This window comes from Sorghum bicolor, chromosome 2 (genome assembly GCF_000003195.3).
Source record: "Sorghum bicolor cultivar BTx623 chromosome 2, Sorghum_bicolor_NCBIv3, whole genome shotgun sequence".
NCBI lineage: Eukaryota > Viridiplantae > Streptophyta > Magnoliopsida > Poales > Poaceae > Sorghum > Sorghum bicolor.
Window position 1 is genome coordinate 15,866,986 of NC_012871.2, and position 21,026 is coordinate 15,888,011.

Below are 21,026 nucleotides of genomic sequence, written 5' to 3' on the forward strand. Positions count from 1 at the left end.
ATCCCATATCGTATCCGTTAACGACTTAGACTTCAGATCAAGTACTCTCCCCACAAGTTCAGGTTTAGAGCAAAACTTAATTAATAACAGTTATGCCTAAACTTGAGAGAGATTTCAATTTTGAGAACTAGTCATGGTAGAGCAACTATTCATCATTTCCATGTCAGAGCTTATCATGAGGGTTCACAGCAAACTTTATTTATTTATTTATTTAGCAAACTAAGCAAAGATATATATAAGCACAAAATCTTTATTTGGGTTATTATGATTATGCATCTTTTTATTATTTGAGTAAAGTATAAACATGAGTAGAACACTTAGCTGGATAAATGGGGGTGCTCTCCCCCAAGCTGGATTTTGACATAATTCCTTTTGATGTAGCTAGCAGGTGGCGGAGGTGTATTTGAATGTCGGCAGGACCCTGACAGTGATTAGGATGTCCTCCGTCTGCTAGTCTTCTTTGATCCTTGAATTCTGTGGAGCTCAAATAGACAACAAAGCTTTGTGGAACTGGTTAAATGTTAGCATAAAATCTCTTAGCCTTTATCATGTTGAGCCTCCTCAATAAATATTGGATCATAAATCTATTTTTATAATTTCATTTTTATAGGACAGGAATATATATTTATTTTTACGCCACCATAGTGAATGTACTTAGGGGTTTTATGCCATGAGCATACTCACATGAGGCTTACTATTTTTAACATTTTTATTTTCTATTTAAGATGATATGAACCTGATTAACTAAGCAAACTGTTTTAAATAATTGAAAGGGAAAAAGGATAACTACCAAGTTTACCTCTTGGCAAGGCGTTCGGTGTTTTTAAGTCCTCCAAACGGGACTCTCCGTTTCCGGAGTCATCCTGGGATTCGCTGGATGGCGTAGTCGGTGGTTCCGGCGGCGTCTGCTCTTCGTGTATAACTATCTTCTCTCTACACCTAACTCGGTGCTACGGTCTCCTCAGGACAGTTTTGTTCAAGTCGTATGTCTTCAGACATTACCACTTCTCCTTCGTAGTCTACCCGTCCGTCCTTGATGATTTGCCTCCTCTGGTTGCGGTTGTGTCGTCTCCTTTTTGTCCTGACCTGCTTAAAGTCTTCAACTATATAGTTAGGGTCAGTAAAATAGTGGTGTACCTTCTCAGAGGAAAAATGCATGTGGACTTCTCTGGTTCCAATGTAGATGATTGCTTTAACGGTGCTGAGGAACTGTCTTGTAAGGATGATGGGTGGATCGTACTTGTCTTCTCCCATGTCAATAACCTTAAAATCATCTAGAGCTGAATGTATTTTGGTTGTAGGGGCATGGTTCTGAACAGGAGCTGATAGGTGACTGGGTCATCCTTTTTGGTCAGGAACGGTGACTTAAGTCGACGATCTTGACCTCCTTGAACTGTAGTGACCATCTTAGCTGACTCGGTCCACATTTGCTTGTTTCTGTTCCTCCTGTTGGTCCTCTTCCTTGGTTCATGTCTGGATTGCTCTGAGATTTGTGTAATCATGTTCTCGAAGGAAAACGTCTCCTTCCTTCCCTTGATGTAGAAACTGATCTTAGCAGCACTAGCGTAGATGATAGCTCCCGAGGTGTTCAGGAATGGTCTCCCTAGGATGATAGGTGCCCTCTCATCAGTACCAGTCTCTATCACCACGAAGTCTGCTGGGGCGTACAAGGTACCAACTCAGACGCAGAGGTTCTTCAATATTCCCTTTTAGGGAACTTAGTGTCTAATCTGCAAGCCTGAGCATAATGTTGATGCTGGAGCCAAAGTCACAGAGTGCTTCTAGGAAGTCCACCATGCCGATGGAGATCGGGATGACGGGGCGTCCTGGATTGTCTCTCTTGACCGGCAGAAGGTCAGTAATTACTTCCACAATGGGGTTACTCCAGTAGTTGTGTCCTCAAGCATCTCAGGGCAGTGATTGCCTGAGTGTCCAGTATCTCCAGTGTGTTTGTGCTCGTAGATCTAGGTTCTTCACTTGGTGGAGTCTGGGAGTTGTAAAAGTCCTTCATATTTTGCTCCAAGTGTACCTGCTCATGGAGACAAGGCAGAGATCAAGTGCATGGGCCCTGTTGGTGGAAAACACCAACAGAACCAAAAGTGTATTTGTTCTCTCTAACCTTAAGCATAGTGAGCAAGACAAAGTTGATGGATAATAAGACCATGAGTGTAACATTTAAAACATTTGTCAGATCAGATCACTCAACCTTATGGAGAGATAATCTATCTAAGTAAATGTTTTTTTTCTTTACATGACTATCATTTTCCAAAGATTGAGTGTGCAACATTTTAGCTCATATGATTAGGATTGTGGGATCACAAAGGTGGAAAGACTAAACATGTTGAATCGATTGGGTTGATTAATCTAAAGTTGTAAATCATACATGTTTGTCTGTTTATTCATGTGAACGCTAGAACCAAGGAGAAACTTATAAAAGTGATAGTCAAGTACCTTAAGATGTTACCTTACTCGAAGAGTGATGGTACAGTATCACCTTGTGGAAGCTTTTCTCTCTTAGCGGTTGTGCATCGTGTTTGTGGCACCCTCCATGGATCATCACTTGTGAGCTATGCCTTCCTCGTGCAAATTGTTAAACTTCATGTGTCTCTCTCTTTGTCTCCAATGTGAGTTTATCTCAGGACTTCCTAGGTCGATATTGAAAGTTTTCCTACAGGGGTTAGTCCAACAAAATATCCAATATCTACTATAGCATACTATCGGCTCAAAGATCAACCTAGACACCATGTCTAATTTGATTTAGGAGGGAATTTTAACCTAAGCATCATGCTTAATTTAAACTCCTTTGGAAGTAAGATCATCAGCCCTAAACTAAGCACCATGCTTAATTAAGAGATAAATGAAACTACTCCAAACCTAGACATATACTAAAGCAAATAAAGGTAGCATGAGAGCATTTATAGAGATCTACTCAAGTGGGGATGAAGTAGTGTGATTAGTATTTAACAAAATTGAGCATGTCTCAAAGGTAGGGACAACCAACATAGCAACATGGCAAAGGATGTTTTTATGTAAAGTATTCCCCCAAGCTTGAATTTTGCAAAATTCAAGTTTGGATGAATTTAATTCAATGTTGTATGATGATTGGTTGTACATACCTTGTTCTTGTCATTCATCCGATCTTCTTGCTCCAATCCTGGAAAGGTTAGTGACAAGAATACCCGAAGGAATATTTTTACAATTATCCTTATATGCTCAACACACAAGGTAATGTTGCAAATAATTAAAAGCTCATGTTATGATCTGATCAGCGCTTGTTTTAGGACACTAAGCTTGTCCTTGGGAAACCATCAGTTTATGTCAGTGAAGTGGTTTCCCCTCCAACGCTGACCTATATCAAGATCAACTCAACGAGATCTGCAAAATTTATTATAGACATATGCATCGACAACCGCCCTTTTAAAGTTTTTATAAATAAGAAGGATGAGGGGGTTGGAGATCTCGAATGTTGTGATGTTCGAGAGACCAATGGATTGGGAAGATGTTGCTATGAGCATGGAGTAAATGAAATGGCTATGAAATAAATTCCATGCTCATTAATGCTTGGAGTGAAATCCATGTGGTGTGGTGAAAATGATAAGGTGAGTGTGGTATAAAAGGAAAAGAAAAAGGATACACGGACGACTTGGTTCGAAACTAGCACAGCTACCGTTCCCCGGCAACGGCGCCAGAAAGCTTGTTGGGTATTTTAAACGCAAACAGAAAAATCCGCAAGCGCACGGATACCGATGTAGCTTTCACCCGGGAGTATTCCAGAGTATCGATTTTCCACAGAGAACGTGAGTGTACTAATTAAGATCCAAGATCGCCCAAGGATAACTATATGATTATTTTTGGTGGGAAGAGAGGAAGTTTCCTGAGAGTTCTCTAGTTGATCTAAGAATCAAGAATTACTTCAATATTATCTATTTCGGGACATCAGAGCACTAACCACAGAAAGAGATGAGAAGGGGGCTAGGAAGGTCTGACTACGGTCCTACAAACACCGATCCGAACGTGGTGGAATACGTCGACCGTTAGGGCTGTCACTACCCTAAGGCTACCACAACAATCCGCAGGATTGGGTGCAATTCCAGGTAATCGCAAGACTAAACACCACGTCTAATCTATTAATTACTACTCTAGCGTTATAAAGACTAGAGCACTTGATGCAAGTGGGAATCCAATAAATAACTTGAATGTAAATAAAAGTAATTAAAGAACTCAGGAATTATGAATTGAAGAACCTGGAGAACGATGAAGGACGAACCAGTTGCTGCAAAAGTACAATGTTGAGGAAGATCCGACAGATCCGGCTCCTCCTCCGCTCTCCTCTTCTCTCTCCCTATTTTCTAGATTACAACTAGAACTAACTAGAACTAGAACTAGAGGAACTAGAACTAGAACTAGATGAACTAGAACTAGATCTAGATGAACTAGAGGTAGAACTAGAAGAACTAGAGGGATCCTCTCTACTTGGATGAAGAATTGAAACCCTAACTTTGATTCTGTAGAAGAGGTATGATCTCCAGGGGCCAGGGGGTCTGGTTTTATAGTCCCTTCAAGTGAATCTGGGCCGTCGGATCAAACCGACATTGATCGCACGGTTTTCCTTGATCCTTTAGGTCGGTGGAGCATAATACGCGAAACGGGTCCGAATTGGACACTATAGCTGGGCGGGCGCCCAAGAGAGTTGGGCGGGCGCCCTGCCTCCGAGCCCGATTGGCCTCCCGTTCGTTCCCGTGGCTTCTGGAGTCTTCTAGATGGTAGAAAATTGCGCGGCACGTTAATATCTCTATGTAAACTCGACGTGTGGGCCTTTCTTCCATATTTCCTGATAACCCCCTGCAGAAATAGACAAACACCAAAACTCGTGGAATTCTGTCAGATAAAACCCTAAGTCTAGGTGTTGGTTGCATTTGGATCCTTTTCTATGATTAGTTGATGGTTAAATGTGAGCATTAAGGACCGTCAACAGTCTCATTCTCATTTATTAATGTGGCATCACAAGCGAAACCATCACTAGTAGATGAGGTCGAAGTAGAAGTGCTACAAGAAGAGTTAGTGGAAGCAATAATACTAGGCTCAATGAAAGATTCATTAATTAAATCACATGTAGAGCCCCTTATCACAAGTCACAATAACTTTCTCTTTCTTTGCTTGCTCGAGGAGAGAGGAGTGAGCCTTTTCAAGCTTAGAGTGAGCATTGCCAAGCTCCTCATGATCTTCCTTTAGACTCTCATGAGACACTTGGAGGTCATTAAAGGATTGCTTGAGAGCTTTAATCTCTTTTCGCAACTCTTTACACTTCTTTCTCTTCATCTCAAGACATGTGTGGGCATTCTCCAACATGTACATGAGTTCCTCCTTTGACTATTCATCATCATCACTCCTACGACCATCACTTCCATAATCATCATCACTTTCATCATGTTTTACCTTAGTGGGTTTAGCCATGAGGCATGTCGAAGGAGTGTCGAAGAGAGAAGCCTTGTTGTTGATGGTGATGCTTACAAGTGCCTTCTTCTTGGATTTTTTGTCATCATCACTAGAATCATCATTATCCGAAGAAGCATCACTATCCTAAGTCACCACATAGCCCCACCCTTCTTCTTTTGGAATGTCATTTTCTTCTCCTTCTTTACTTTTTTTCCTTCTTCTTTCCATCCTCATCATTGTCACTATTGTAGGGACACTCCACTGCAATGTGATCCTTGCTCTTGCATTTGCAGCATCTTCTCACATATTCTTTGCTCTTATTTTGATCTCTTATTTTTCTTGCCCCATAGCCCTTCTTCTTCATGAATTTGCCAAACTTACGCACAAAGAGAGCTAGTGCTTCATCATCAATATCACTAACTACCTCATCTTCACTTGATTCTTCTTTCTTTGCTTTGTTCTTGCTCTTGGATGAACTAGCCTTGAAAGCTACACTTTTCTTTTTCTTGTCTTCATCCTTCTTCTCATCTTGGTCAACCCTTTCTCTTTCCACACGGTATGTCTCTTGTGTCATGATATCACCTAGTACTTGGTTAGGGGTAAGTTCTTTCATTCCTCCTCTTATAATAATTAATATTAGTGTCTCAAATTTTAGAGGTAAGCACATCAAGAACCGATGGGATACATCATCATCACTTATCTTCTCACCAATCAACAAATCCACAACCATCTAGGTGACGACAATCACAAAGAGTAATAAGAAATCCACAATTTCAATAATCACCTAGTGCCACAAGAATATGCAATTTCAATTGCACCTAGGGTTTCCCTCAATCCTCTCTTAGATGAGTGAAAGCCCAAGTTTGGTTTTGGTAATTAATGACACCAAGTTGCTAATGCCTTGTGATTAAGTGATTTGAGTTAGGCATAGCAACACATGTGATGAAGGTGCATGGTGGCATGGAAAGGTGGCCACATGATTACAAAGAGATGAAGCATGATGTGGAGATCATGATGATAGACAAGGGAGAAAGTAAACAAGGCAAAGGTATAAACATAGGGTTTTGCTTTTGCCGGTCTAAGTTGAGTAGAGAAGTATTTGATCGGGTTTAGGAGAGGTAGCCGACTATCAAGAGGGGAAATCACGGTCATCTCTCGAATCAAGTGCTACTAGGTCCACATCTTGAGCATATGCATTAGGATCTAGTAAGGTGCTAACTTGAATCCTTGATAAAAATATTTGTGAAAATGCTAACACACTTGCACAAGTGTTGTGACACTTTGGTGTTGGCACATGGAAGCAAGGGAAGTAGTTGGAGATCGTTTCGTATAGCACGTACAGGCCGGACGCGTCCGGTATGAGGTCGGACGTGTCCGAGTTGAGGCACCGGAATCGGAAACAGTTTTCACCTGGAGTCCGGTGTGCTTCGTCCGGAGAGGACGCTTTCTCGGAGAAGCTCTCTAAGCTTGCGTCCGGTGCTTGAGTCCGGTGCGGCGTTCGTTGCTGCGACGTTTTGCACTGCTCTCTGAGTTTTCGTTCGGTCCCACTCGAGACCGTCCGATGCGATAAAAAGCGAGAGTCCGTTGCTGTGACAGTGTTGAACCTAACGGCTAGTTTTGTATGGTCAAGGACACCGGACGCGTACGGTGTGAACTAGGACGCGTCCGGTGTGGTCGACTGCAGCACAATAATAGTGACCAACAGCTAGTTCTTTGAGGAGGCTTATAACTAGTTGGTGGCCGGCTTTGGGGGAATACTCTTGCACATTTGAATACTTGAGGCATACTTTGAGCTAGAGAACACTCCCTCCACTCATCTCCTTGCTTGATTGCCAATCCTAGTGAGATTGAGTGAGATTCAAGTGCATTGCTTTTAGAGTTGCATTTAGTGGCATTTGATTCTTGAGTTTGCTGTGGATTTCTTGTTACTCTTGGGTGTTTCTCGACGCCCTAGACGGCTTGGAGCAGCGGTGGTATTGAGCTCGTGATTGGAGATTATTTTGAGCCTCACCAAGTGACTTGTGAGGGGTTCTTGAGCCTTCCCCGCGGGAGATCGCAATTGGCTACTCTAGTGGATTGCTCGTGGCTTGGAGGATCCCCATCTTGTGAGTGGATGTGCGGCACCCGCTGAGGGTTTGGCTTTGGATTGCCAATTTGCTCGTGATCCATCAAGTGGGTGTATCGCCACAATGAGGAGTAGCTTGCCGGGAAGCAAGTGAACCTCAGTAAAAAAATCTTGTGTCATCTCTTGCTGAGGTCTCTCTTGTGATTGTGTATGTGATTGATTGGATATATCTCATCTCTACAACGTCGGTATAACAATCACTCTTCTCTCTTTACATACTTGCCTACCTTGTTCGTTTAGCTTGTGTAGCTTAGTTCTTGCTAGTATAGAGTTGTTGATGCAAAAGCTGATCTGCAAACACAAAGGGCTAATACCCGATTTAAACGTTAAGGCGTGCCAGCCGATTTGACCTTACTATCGGCAAAGGTGATAACTCGAATACTTTGGTCCCGACAACAGCGATGTGCCCGGATGCCACGGCCAAGAGGTATTCATGCGGAACTTGAGAATACGCCGAGCCTAAGTCGATGAACTCCTAAGAACTCGTAATGAAAAGGAAAATATGACGAAGTCATCGAAAAAGTAGATGCTGGAATATGAGTGAAAACTTGTGTTTGATTGATTGAGATGTCTCGATTACAAGGCCCTAGGGTCTACATTTATACCCTGCTCAAGGAGCTACAACCAGACACGACTAAAATTCGAATTCCAAATTTAAATAGAATCCGTGTATAAAATGATTTAAATAACTAAGGAAAACATAAAACTATCCTACCGCGATAAGCTAGAACACCACCATGGACCAATTAGCAACCTCCAAGTCTTCCTTCCACGTCATCGGCAGACCCCCCATCGGCAACGATCAATACTGGCCATCAGCATAAACACATCACCACATATGGACTCAACCATATCCAGCTATCTCCTCATCGGCAACCACCCTTATCAGCAACTTTCCTGCAGACCAACCACTATTGCCTTTCCTTGCCGATCCATACTCTACCGATCCTGGGTACGTGTCCAAAAACGGTGCCAACACATGCCCCCCAATTTCGGAGTATGAAATCATCAATGCTCCGAAATTCTCTGCAGTAATGATGCCTTTCCACAATTAATCTCCCCAATTTGGTAACCGACAACCTTAATCTAAACAACCTTGGTTTGATTCCTCTGCAGATTCCTCGAAATCTTCAACTGCCCAAACATACATCCCCACTTTAATCGCCCGTCAGCGATGTTACCGTTACAGAGACCCACCGATGGACTGGCCAGGATGTCCTGTTCAATAAACAATCTTATCCTCTCAAACGGATATTCTCACTCTATCCGCCCATCAGCAATATTGCCGTTGCAAGGTGCTGCCGATGGATCGACCAGGAAATCCCGCACAGTAAAGTGTCTCTGGATCACGACCGCTTCCTGTCAAATCACCTGCACAATCACTTGATTACCGTGCGAACAGTAACCATATCTTCCTAGGCACCCTCGGATTTCCTGGATACGGCGGAGTGATAAGCCAGATTTACCCTTGCCCATTTGGTCCTATAAATAGTTCCTTCTCGGGTACTCCTTCTCCATCGCATCACCCCACAGTTCCAACCCCACCTTTTCTGGCGGTGGTGTTGTTTGAGATCTCCAAGAACTCCAACAAGCCCCTTCTTCACCAACCTTGAAGCCTTCGGTCATCCCCTTTTGGTGAGGAAATGGCCATCAACTTCACCGTTCCTGAGGTCAGTCCTTCATCCCATCTCTTGTGCTTTTACCGTATCTCTGTTCGACGATTTATTTTACTGAACATTTTTCTTCTTCTTTCTTTGTTCTTTTACCTTCAAAACCATTAGGCTCTGTCCAATAACATCGTCATCCCTACCGACCAGCCACATCTCTAGTGTCTTGGTCCGTTAGGAAATCCAGATCCCACCGACCTTATTAATGCAGAAAACAACAGGATCCCTTTTAGAGCCGAGAACTTTTCTTTGGATCTGTGGAAGGACACTTTTCGTTCCTAGCCTAGTCCTACCGTGGGATGGAAGGATTGGTTTTTGAGAGTTAGCCACTCTAATGAAGTCCAATGGGGTGAGAGAAAATTGGACCAATGCATCAGGCTGTCCATTGCCAATATGCATAGGAATGAGTCACTGCTGATAGCTGCATCGTATTTTTGATCAGATACACTCAATGCCTTTATGTTTGGCCATGGCCCTGCTTCCCCAACACTTGCCGATGTAGTTATGCTCACTGGTTTAGATGTATCTTCTGTCGATAGCACCCACTTTTTCGATGCCAAACCCAGTGCTAAGGTAGAAACTCGCTCCATCGGCGGTTGGTCAGGGTACATCCAAAAATACAAACGAACAGGTCCTGTTAACATAAAGGAACAGACCAGCTTCTTGAACATGTGGTTGGACAAGTTTGTATTTTGTGGTCGATCGGCAGGACCAACCTCGGCTGATACTTGCTCGGCGCAGCCTACCACCTCCTCCACCAAGTAACCAAGAAACTCCTGCTCGGCCAGTCCATCGGCAACTTAGGGGGTCCCTGGTGGTTTATCAACATGTGGCTTAGCCTCCACATGCACAAGCGCCTCGAGTTTGATCTCTTCACGCAGCGTTTCCCCAGAGATATAACCGAGGGCCATGAGTTGGATGAAGAAGAATCGGCAACACGCCCTCCCCTAAACTTTGGCGAGGCTATCATAGTTCTGCCCGGCACAGGAGGCAATGCAGACCAAATCAGCTGATTCTTCCAAACCCTATATGAAGGCTTAACCAGGGAGCAGCGAGCATGGTTGCCTTATGATGATCCAGACACCATGTTTCCTTTGGTCTTCCATCCATTCAACGATGCTCTCAACAAGGATCATGAAGTAATGATGGCATTGATCACTCCCAGAGCTATACCAGTAACCTTTTTTGGCAGTGGGAAAACCTCCAATCAAACTTATGAGTTCTACAATCCATCGGCACTAGCTCGTCAATTAGCTTTCGGCCAGTTGCCGATTGCACTCTGTTATGCCGATGTAATAAAACCCAGGGAAACCATCACTAACCTCCTTGAATGGATTCGAGTAGCTCAACTGCCATCAAGTATCGATACAAATGCAGATTTATCAGAGTGGGTCCCAGCCGCCTTCATCACTCAGTCGTACAAACAATGGTGGGCAGAATGGAAGGAGCATTTGTTCTGCAGATCGGCTCTTACATACCGTGGGATGATTGATCCCCAATACAAGGTCCCCGATGACACCGTAAGTATCTCTAAACCGATGTTTTAATCTTTTTATTCTTATTTTCATCGGTAACTCACTTTTTGTGTTATGTTGCAGGTCGAGGACACTCCTCCATCGGTCAGCAGGAGTGGCAAGCCGATCGATCTGTTCCCATCTGGTCCTATCTCTTCAATCGGCAACAACACTCCTACTCTGGCCGCCATCATGCATCGAGGTGTACGCCTCAAAAAAGTCATCACCAGGAGAACTCAGATATCTCCATCGGTAGCTGCCTCTACCTTGGCACAGGCGTTCAAGGTACATCTTCAAACTTTTTATACCGATCTCACTCTTATATCTGTTGCACTTGTACTTATGAATCTCCCTTTCTGTACTAGAACACCAGCGCATCGGCAAGGACCAGAAGCAACAGTGCCGATGCCCCCCAGTCTAGTCAGCCGAAGAGAAAAGGTGCCAAGAGTACCAGAGCGCAAGCAAAGCGCCAAAGAGTAGCAACACCTCCTCCTCCCCCGGTATCTCCAATTCCAGTAGAGTCTTCTCCCTCTTCTCCAGAAACACAGACACAGCAAGTACCATCTTCCCCTCAGCCGCAAGAAGCACCTCAAATGGAAGAACCCCGACTAGAAGAGCCCCAACCAGAAGCACCTCAGCCAGAAGACATATTGGCTGATATGGGCGAGCAGACTACCGATCCAGCAGGATCAATCATATCATCGGTAGTTTCCTCGATCCAGACAAGCACTGCACCTCCTCAAGGTAACACACTTCTTATGAAATCATTACCGATGAACTCATTTCTTCCGTCTTATAATTATTTCCGTTATTCTTTCAGCTGACATAGTTCCATCGGCACCTCTAGCCGATCAACCTGTGGTTCCATCGGCATCTTCCAGTCAGAGGCAAGAAATCGCCCCAAAACAAGTAAGTTATCCAATCCTTGTCTGTATCTTTTATCAATACTTGACCGTAGAATAACTCATTTTCTTTCCTTTCTAGGAGCAGGACTCTCCCGATAGTTTGTTCTCTTTCGCCATTGACATCTCTGAAGATGAAGGCGAAGAAGCAAGCTCTTCTCGGACAGTTGGGATCACATCGGCAGAGGTCAGGGCAAAGCTGGAAGAACTATCGGCTCTCCTTCACCAAGACACAGCCCAACTAGTCGATGATTCTGATCCGGCTAAGGTTCTATTCAAGACCCTGAGAAGTTCTCTTCCAAGCAGCACATTTGGAGAGCCGTCAACTGCAGTACCAGAGGGCTGCCCAACGTCTTGCCAATAGAGCCGCTCAGACTCAGCTTTCTGAGGAGATGATGAAAGAAAAGCTTCTTACTGATGAAAAGCATAAGAACATCGGCACCTTGAAGTCCTCGGGAGATGCACTAAAGCACAAGATCTCCGATCTATCAGCAAAAAGGGAAGCCCTGCTGGCAGAACTTAAGCAAGTGGAAGAAGCCCTGTCCCAAGCTCGACAAGAGGAAAACCAGCTGCCCGAGGCGATCCAACTCCTTGAGCAAGAGCGAAATGTCCATGGCCGCAAAGCGCTGCAGTTGAAGAAGAAATTGAAGCCAGTGGAGGGCTCTGCCGATGAAGACATCCAAGAGATAGAAGCAGCCAACCAGATCCGCCTGCGTGCTATATCAGCGATCCAAGCGTTGCTGAACATGTGAACCCATCATCGGCAATATACCTGCTTCTCTTTGCTTTCCAAACTTTCTAACATTTAGTCTAGCCGATAGGACTGTTATCGGCATCTTTTAAAACATTAAGTCCGGCCCTAGACACATTTTGATCCAGCCGATAGGAGTGTTATCGGCATTTAAACTTTTATGCATCGACCCATATACTTGGGTAATATTTCTTCAGATATTTGCCATTCAATGCTCTGGAAAATTCAACTCCTTCGAGAGTTTCTAAAATATAGGCATTACTAGGAGCCGATCGACTTATCCGATAGGGACCCTCCCAATTGGGAGACCACTTCCCAAATTTTGAACTTTTAGTCCCGATCGGCAAGATCAACTTCCATACCAAGTCTCCATCGGCAAACTCCTTAGCCTTTACTTTCTTATCGTACCATCTAGCAACTCTCTTTTTATTCTCTTCTATACTCATCAAAGCCCTTAGCCGATACCCTGCCAGATCATCCAACTCGTCTGTCATCAAAGTAACATAGTCATCAGCAGTCAACTGATCCTGAAAAGATAGCCGCCTAGACCCAGTCTTAACTTCCCAAGGCAACACTGCATCATGCCCATATACCAACTGATAAGGTGAAACCTTGGTAGATCCATGACAAGCCATCCGATATGACCATAGAGCTTCGCTTAACAATGTATGCCACCTCCTAGGATTTTCCTCAATCTTTCGTTTCATAAGCTTGATAATCCCTTTATTAGATGCCTCAGCCTGCCCATTAGCTTGAGCGTAGTAAGGAGAAGAATTCAATACTATAATTCCCATACCGATTGCAAATTCATCAAACTCCCCTGATGTGAACATGGTGCCCTGGTCGGTAGTAATCGTTTGAGGAATTCCAAATCGGTAAATGATGTGTTCCTTCACAAAATCAATCATATTGGCCGATGTAACTTTCTTCAAAGGAATAGCTTCAACCCACTTAGTGAAATAATCGGTGGCAACCAAGATGAACTTATGCCCCTTGCTGGATGGTGGATAAATCTGGCCGATCAAATCAATAGCCCACCCTTGGAACGGCCAGGGCTTTATAATAGGATTCATAGCCGATGCAGGCGCCCTTTGAATATTGCCAAACTTTTGACAGCCTTGACATCCTTTGAAATACTTAAAGCAATCCTCAAGTATAGTCGGCCAATAATACCCATTTCTCCTAATCATCCACTTCATCTTAAAAGCCGACTCATGTGCTCCACATACCCCTTCATGGATTTCTCCCATCAAACTCTTAGCTTCTTCATCACCTAAGCATCGGAGAAGAATCCCATCAATAGTTCGATAATATAATTCATCTTCGAGGAGCACATACTTGGTGGCTTGAAACCGAACCCGTCTCTCAACTTTCCTAGATGGATCCTTCAAATAATCAATGATTTCTTTCCTCCAATCATCGGCACCGATTGCCGATGTTGCATTAATCATAGGCTGATATCCCGAGGCATGCTGAGCTAACCGATTGGCCTCTTCATTATGCAATCAAGGAACATGCTCTAATCGGAAACCCTTGAATTCCTTTAACAGTTGCATACTCCTTTCGTAATAAGTTATGAGGACTTCACTTCGGCATTCATAGCTTCCAGCCAATTGATTTATAACCAGCATAGAATCCCCGAAGATCTCCACGGCGTCAGCATGAACTTCCCTTAGTAATTTCAGACCCTTTATCAAAGCTCGATACTCAGCTTGATTATTTGTGGACGTGGCAACAATCGGCAAGGAGAACTCATACTTCCTCCCTCGAGGGGAAATTAATACTATGCCGATTCCTGCCCCCCGGTCACATGTGGATCCATCAAAGAAGAGCGTCCAAGGTACAATTTCCAAAGCCCCCACTATAACGCAATGTTGCGTTACAAAATCGGCCATAATCTGCCCCTTAACCGCCTTAGCCGATTCATAACGCAAGTCAAATTCCAATAGCGCCAAAATCCACTTACCGATCCTGCCACTCATGATCGGCATAGACAACATGTATCGGACCACATCATCTTTGCATATGACAGTGCATTCGGCCGATAACAAATAATGTCTCAACTTGATACAGGAGAAGTACAAGCATAAACACAGCTTCTCAATAGCTGAATACCTAGTCTCAGCATCGATCAACCTCCTGCTTAAGTAATAAATTACACGCTCTTTCCCTTCAAATTCTTGAATTAAAGCTGAACCGATGACCGTCCCATCGGTAGACAAATACAATCTGAAAGGCTTCCCTTGCTGAGGTGGAATTAGAACCGGAGGACTCACTAAATAATTCTTGATTTCATCCAGAGCCAATTGTTGTTCTTTCCCCCAAACAAATTCTTGATCGGCCTTGCCGATCAAGGACTGGAGCTCAGTCTTGTTGGTAGGGGCAACTATTTTGTTGATGGCATCAATAGATCTTCGACTAATTTCAATCCCCCTTTGATGCACCATGAAACCAAGAAACTGTCCTGCCGATACACCAAATGCACACTTATTGGGATTCATTTTCAAACCATGCTTCCTTGTGCATTCCAACACCTTTCGTAGATCGGCAAGATGCTTTACGAAGTCTTCAGACTTAACCACCACATCATCAATATAAATCTCCACCAACTCGCCGATGAATTCATGAAATATAAAATTCATGGCCCTCTGATAAGTAGCACCAGCATTCTTCAAGCCAAAGGTCATGACTATCCATTCAAACAACCCAACATGACCAGGACATCTAAATGCAGTCTTTGGAATATCTTCCTCAGCCATGAATATTTGATTGTATCCTGTATTGCCATCCATAAAGCTGATAATCCGATGCCCAGCTGTAGCATCAACTAGCAGATCGGCAACTGGCATTGGGTAACCATCCATCGGTGTAGCTTTATTAAGATTCCTGAAATCAATGCAGACCCAAAGCTTCCCATTTTTCTTGTAGACTGGAACCACATTGGAAATCCACTCGGCATACCGACATTGCCGAATAAATTTAGCTTCAATCAGTTTGGTTATCTCAGCCTTAATATCAGGAAGAATATTAGGATTACATCGGTGAGCTGGCTGCTGATGCGGCCGAAATCCAGACTTGATAGGCAACCGATGTTCAACAATTGATCGGTCCAAACCAGGCATCTCAGTATAATCCCAAGCAAAGCAATCTTTATATTCCTTTAATAAATCGGTCAACTGTTGCTTACACTCAGAATCTAACTTAGAACTAATAAAAGTAGATCTAGGCTTATCACCACTACCGATATCTACTTACCAAATCATCGGCCGATGTGAACCCCTGGCCTAACTTTCCATCATCGGCGAACCTATCCATTAAAAACCTTTATCGGAACCGACTGCTTGGATCGGTGGAATTTCATAATCGGCAACCTTGAGAAAATCTTTTTCCCAGACTTCTCCTGAAATACACCTAGTTCTTTCGTAGGTGTCTGCCTCTGCTGATGCAATAACATAAGAAGAATCCCCCAGGACAATTTCAATCTTGTCACCTACCCACTGAACCAAGCATTGGTGCATCGTAGATGGGATGTAACAATTGGCATGAATCCAATCTCTTCCCAACAGTAAGTTATAAGCACCCTTTCCACTGATCACGAAGAAGGTCGTCGGCAAGGTTTTGCTGCCGATGGTCAACTCAACGCATATTGCCCCTTTAACTGGAGACACGTTCCCTTCAAAATCTTTGAGCATCATATCGGTCTTGGTCAAATCTTGATCTCCTTTCCCAATCTTCCGATACACTGCGTATGGCATGATATTGATAGCAGCTCCACCATCAATTAAAATCTTGGTCATTGGCTGACCATCAACCCTTCCTTTGACAAACAGAGCCTTAAGATGCTGCCTTTCATCATCGGCAGGCTTTTCAAATATGGCTGTCATTGGATCCAGAGCCAACTGAGCTATTTGGTTGGAAAACTCCAGCTCATCATCACTAGACGGTGCCAGGAATTCCATCGGCAACATAAATACCATGTTGACGTCTGCCGATGGCCCTTTCCCCTTAGGATCTGACTGCTGATCCCCAAATTGACCAGAGTTCTCACCCTTGCTTAACTCCTCTCGCCTTTCGCGCTGCAGTCTTCTCTTCTGTGTCCTGGTCAACCCCTCTGGACACCATGGAGGGAGTTGCTGTTGCCTTACCGATGGGCGATGATATTCTCTTGACTCTATCCAATAAGTATTGGCGTCCCTGCAGAGCATGAACTCATCGGGAACCCGTGCATTAGCCATCTCTTCAAGTTCTTCCTGGTTCCTGGGAAATTATCGAACACGATCGTCGAGCCTGCCGTGCACATTGAGCCTGCCTCCCAGCCGATTGTGAACGGATGCTCTCCCCCTAATCGGCCCATTAAACCGCCGATCGTCGTCATGGTAGCGTCGATCAGATCTGTCATACCGATCATAACCATTACACTCGGGACAATCTCTGACAGTAGGAAGCTTGATATTTTCCTCCCAGCAATGGATGAAGAACGGACAATTCCAGTGATCCCTATGCCGATTCCACTCTTGTCGGCGTCTCTCTTCTTCCCGACGATAATTCTCCTACTGGCGCCGATACCGATCCTCACGTTGTTGCCAAGTTTCCCGAGGCCTTCTGTGAGTTATCACGATACCAGATCGGGGAGGCCTGCCTGAATTAGTCCCCTCCTGGATTAAGCCTTTTCCTTTTGCATCGGCAGTAGTGACCTGATGCTGGGGATCTACCGATGCACTTCTTTCAGCTGCTTCTGACGTCAAGACTTTGGCCTTTCCCTTAGCATCCAGCATGTTTGTTGGGAAAGGATGTTGATCAATCTTCATCGGCTTTTGAGTTTTGGAGCTGTCAAATTTGATCCTCCCAAATTCTATAGCCGATTGCAGCTGCTGTCTAAAAACTTTACACTCATTAGTGTCGTGAGAAGTTGCATTATGCCACTTACAATATTTCATCCTTTTCAATTCCTCAGCCGACGGGATCACATGATTGGGTGATAATTTGATTTGACCCTCTTGAAGTAGAAAGTCAAATATCCTATCGGCCTTAGTGATGTCGAACGCGAATTTCTCTGGCTCTTTATGTCCGAAAGGACAAGACATCGGCTTTTTGTTTTTCACCCATTCAGCCAAGCCGATGACTGGTTCTTCATCAGAGTCCGAGCTTGCAGCTTCATCCACAAATGATACCTTTTTATTCCATGCTCTCTTGGGCTCGAAAGGCTTGATATCTTGATCAGAAATTCTCTGCACCAAATGACTTAAGCTTTTAGACTCCTGAGATGCATACTTGTCCCTTATGTGCGGCAATAAACCCTGGAAAGCCAGATCGGCTAGCTGCCGATCATCCAGAACCAGGCTATAGCATTTGTTCTTGACCTCCCGGATCCTCTACACAAAACTTTTAACCGATTCATCATTACGTTGCCTTAATTTGACCAAATCGGTGATCTTCTTCTCATGGACACCACAAAAGAAGTATTTGTAGAATTGCTTCTCCAGATCGGCCAAGTAACCACTGAGTTGGGAGGTAACGATATAAACCAAGTAAAAGCCGATCCAGATAATGATGACAAAAATAAGCGAACCCTTAACTCATCCCTGTTAGTAGCTTCTCCACATTGGATGATGAACCGGTTGACGTGTTCCATGGTTGATGTGTCATCCTGTCCAGAAAACTTAGTAAAATCCGGTACCTTGTACCGATTTGCAAGCGGGATCAAATCATATGCGGGAGGATACGGTGTCCGATAAGAGTAAGTGTTAACTTTGGGTTTTATCCCAAATTGGTCTCTCATCACTTCAGCAATCTTATCGGCCCAATAAGCATCGGCATCTTGCCGATGAGGCGGTTGCAGATCCAGTACCTGCTAGTAAGCTTCCACGTGTCTGTGCGGCGCACGATCTGTATGGAACATTGGGTTAATCATTTGGCCACCCACCTGCTGACCACCAAACTGCTGTGCACCGATCTGCTGTCTGCCGATTTGTTGTCCAAGATTTATTAGCTGGTTGGGTGGTCCCTGATTATGGAACCCAAGGTAGATCTGGCCTTGCTGGAACCCTATAGCCTGATGATTCTGTTGGAGCGTTTGCGGAAAGACTTGCTGCCCAAGCCATCCACTATTAGCGTTCATCGGCATAGGTCCTGCCGATGACTGGTAATTGGGCATCATCATTGAATTGACATACCCTGGCTGAGTCATAAGTCTCTGTTGCATCAGCATCGAGTCTGCCGATGCGTTAGGCATCTGAAAAATTGGAGCTTGAGAGTTCCCAGTGTAAGGTCTCGCAGTGGTGGTTGTAGTATACTGGGGACTCTGATTCATCGGCATATTTGGAGGTGCCGATGCCATAGGAGCCTTGCCTCTCAAATCAGTTGTCTGAGATGTGCCAGGTGTCTTCAAGTATTCCGGGGGCATACCAAAACCCCACCAGTTAGGAGGAGGGACTGGTCCTGACATTGCTGATGCTAATAGATCTGTAGTGAGCTTAATCTGCTCGTCTGAAGTTGGTGGACTAGTAGTCATCGGCGTAGATTGTGCATTAGTGACTCCCAACGTGCTTGGAGGAACGGTAGTCTGTGTACCCGCATCGGCTGTAGCAGCCGATGGAGCTGTGACCACCGGTGACCCTGGCTGATGATGAGAGGGGCCCATATAATCTGGTGGCAATTGTCCTTCCTTAAAAGTTCTAGCCACGACATTGAAAACCGTATTGGACAGCACACCAGCTTGGTTGATCAAGGCACGGTTGATAGAACTATCGACCAACTCTTGAAGTTTACCAGGATTGGCTTCAAAAGTAACCTGCCGAGGCATCGGCAGTGCATCCTTCTGGATTACTTCGCCACTCCTGTTCATGCTGAAGGATCTCAGGCATTGTTGCTTGTAATCCTCGATGGCTTTAGCAATAGCTTGCTTCTGCTCATCCTTGAGATTGGCTTCCGTCACGGGGATGACGTTCTCCTGATCAAACTAGTAGTCGACATGTTGATTTGAATCTTGTCCCACTGGGCGTGCCAAAAGATGTGTTGATGCAAAAGCTGATCTGCAAACACAAAAGGGCTAATACCCGATTTAAACGTTAAGGCGTGCCAGCCGATTTGACCTTACTATCGGCAAAGGTGATAACTCGAATACTTTGGTCCCGACAACAGCGATGCGCCCGGATGCCACGGCCAAGAGGTATTCACGCGGAACTTGAGAATACGCCGAGCCTAAGTCGACGAACTCCTAAGAACTCGTAATGAAAAGGAAAATATGACGAAGTCGTCGAAAAAGTAGATGCTGGAATATGAGTGAAAACTTGTGTTTGATTGATTGAGATGTCTCGATTACAAGGCCCTAGGGTCTGCATTTATACCCTGCTCAAGGAGCTACAACCAGACACGACTAGAATTCGAATTCCAAATTTAAACAGAATCCGTGTACAAAACGATTTAAATAACTAAGGAAAACATAAAACTATCCTGCCGCGATAAGCTAGAACACCACCATGGACCAATTAGCAACCTCCAAGTCTTCCTTCCACGTCATCGGCAGACCCCCCATCGGCAACGATCAATACTGGCCATCGGCATAAACACATCACCACCTATGGACTCAACCATATCCAGCTATCTCCTCATCGGCAACCACCCTTATCAGCAACTTTCCTGCAGACCAACCACTATTGCCTTTCCTTGCCGATCCATACTCTACCGATTCTGGGTACGTGTCCAAAAACGGTGCCAACAAGAGTTTTTGTGTAGCCTTCTCTAGTTGTTGTGTTTTAGTGTTTAGTCTTCTTGCTAGACTCGTATAGGTGGCTTGCATAGCTTAGTTGTGCTAGTGCTAGAATAGCTTCGCCACTTATTTTACTAACTCACTTGTTTAGTAAAGTTTGTAGAATTTTAAATAGGCTATTCACCACCCCTCTAGCCATTTGGACCTTTTAATGAGCCACAAGTTATGAGAGGGAGAGGACAGGGAGGAGATGCTCACAAGCTCACTGGATCAATCACGAAAGCCTCTCAAAAATTCTCTCCTAGGATTAGCACTTGGAGAGATGGAAGAGGAGAGCTTGAGTTCTCTTTTCTCTAGAGGAAGAAGAATAGGAGCGTATTTTGATCTGTGTTGCAGAGCCAGAGAACGTTACAAAAGGGAGCGCTCGGCCTAACATCACTTGGCCAGCCAGCTCTCCAACGGGCAATAATAGTACCGTTTGCCACAGCAGGTAGCAACATAGGCATGGGACCAGACTAGACTCACGCACTGCTCTCTCACGCCTTTCCTTTCAACTGAGACATAGTACCAGCAACACATGCACAAAACTTTTCGCCTTCCACTCAGACACTGACTGCAAGCGGTAGTAGACCAAGTAATAAGCGCTCCTTTACATGCTCTCAAATTGGTCAATAGCAAGTGGTCCCTAAGAGACTTTAATACATGCATGACATGACTTTATCTCTCTCCATTTTTCTTTTGGTCAAGCGTGCATGTAGTACCATATATATATATAATAAGTTATTCTGTAGCTATTTTTATTTATAATAATTTTATTACTAATTTACGATAAAATGTATACATATTTACGATAGTTGAGTTACTATAACATATGAGATTATTTATTGTAACGTTATAGCAAACCACTTAGTAAGAAGTTACTA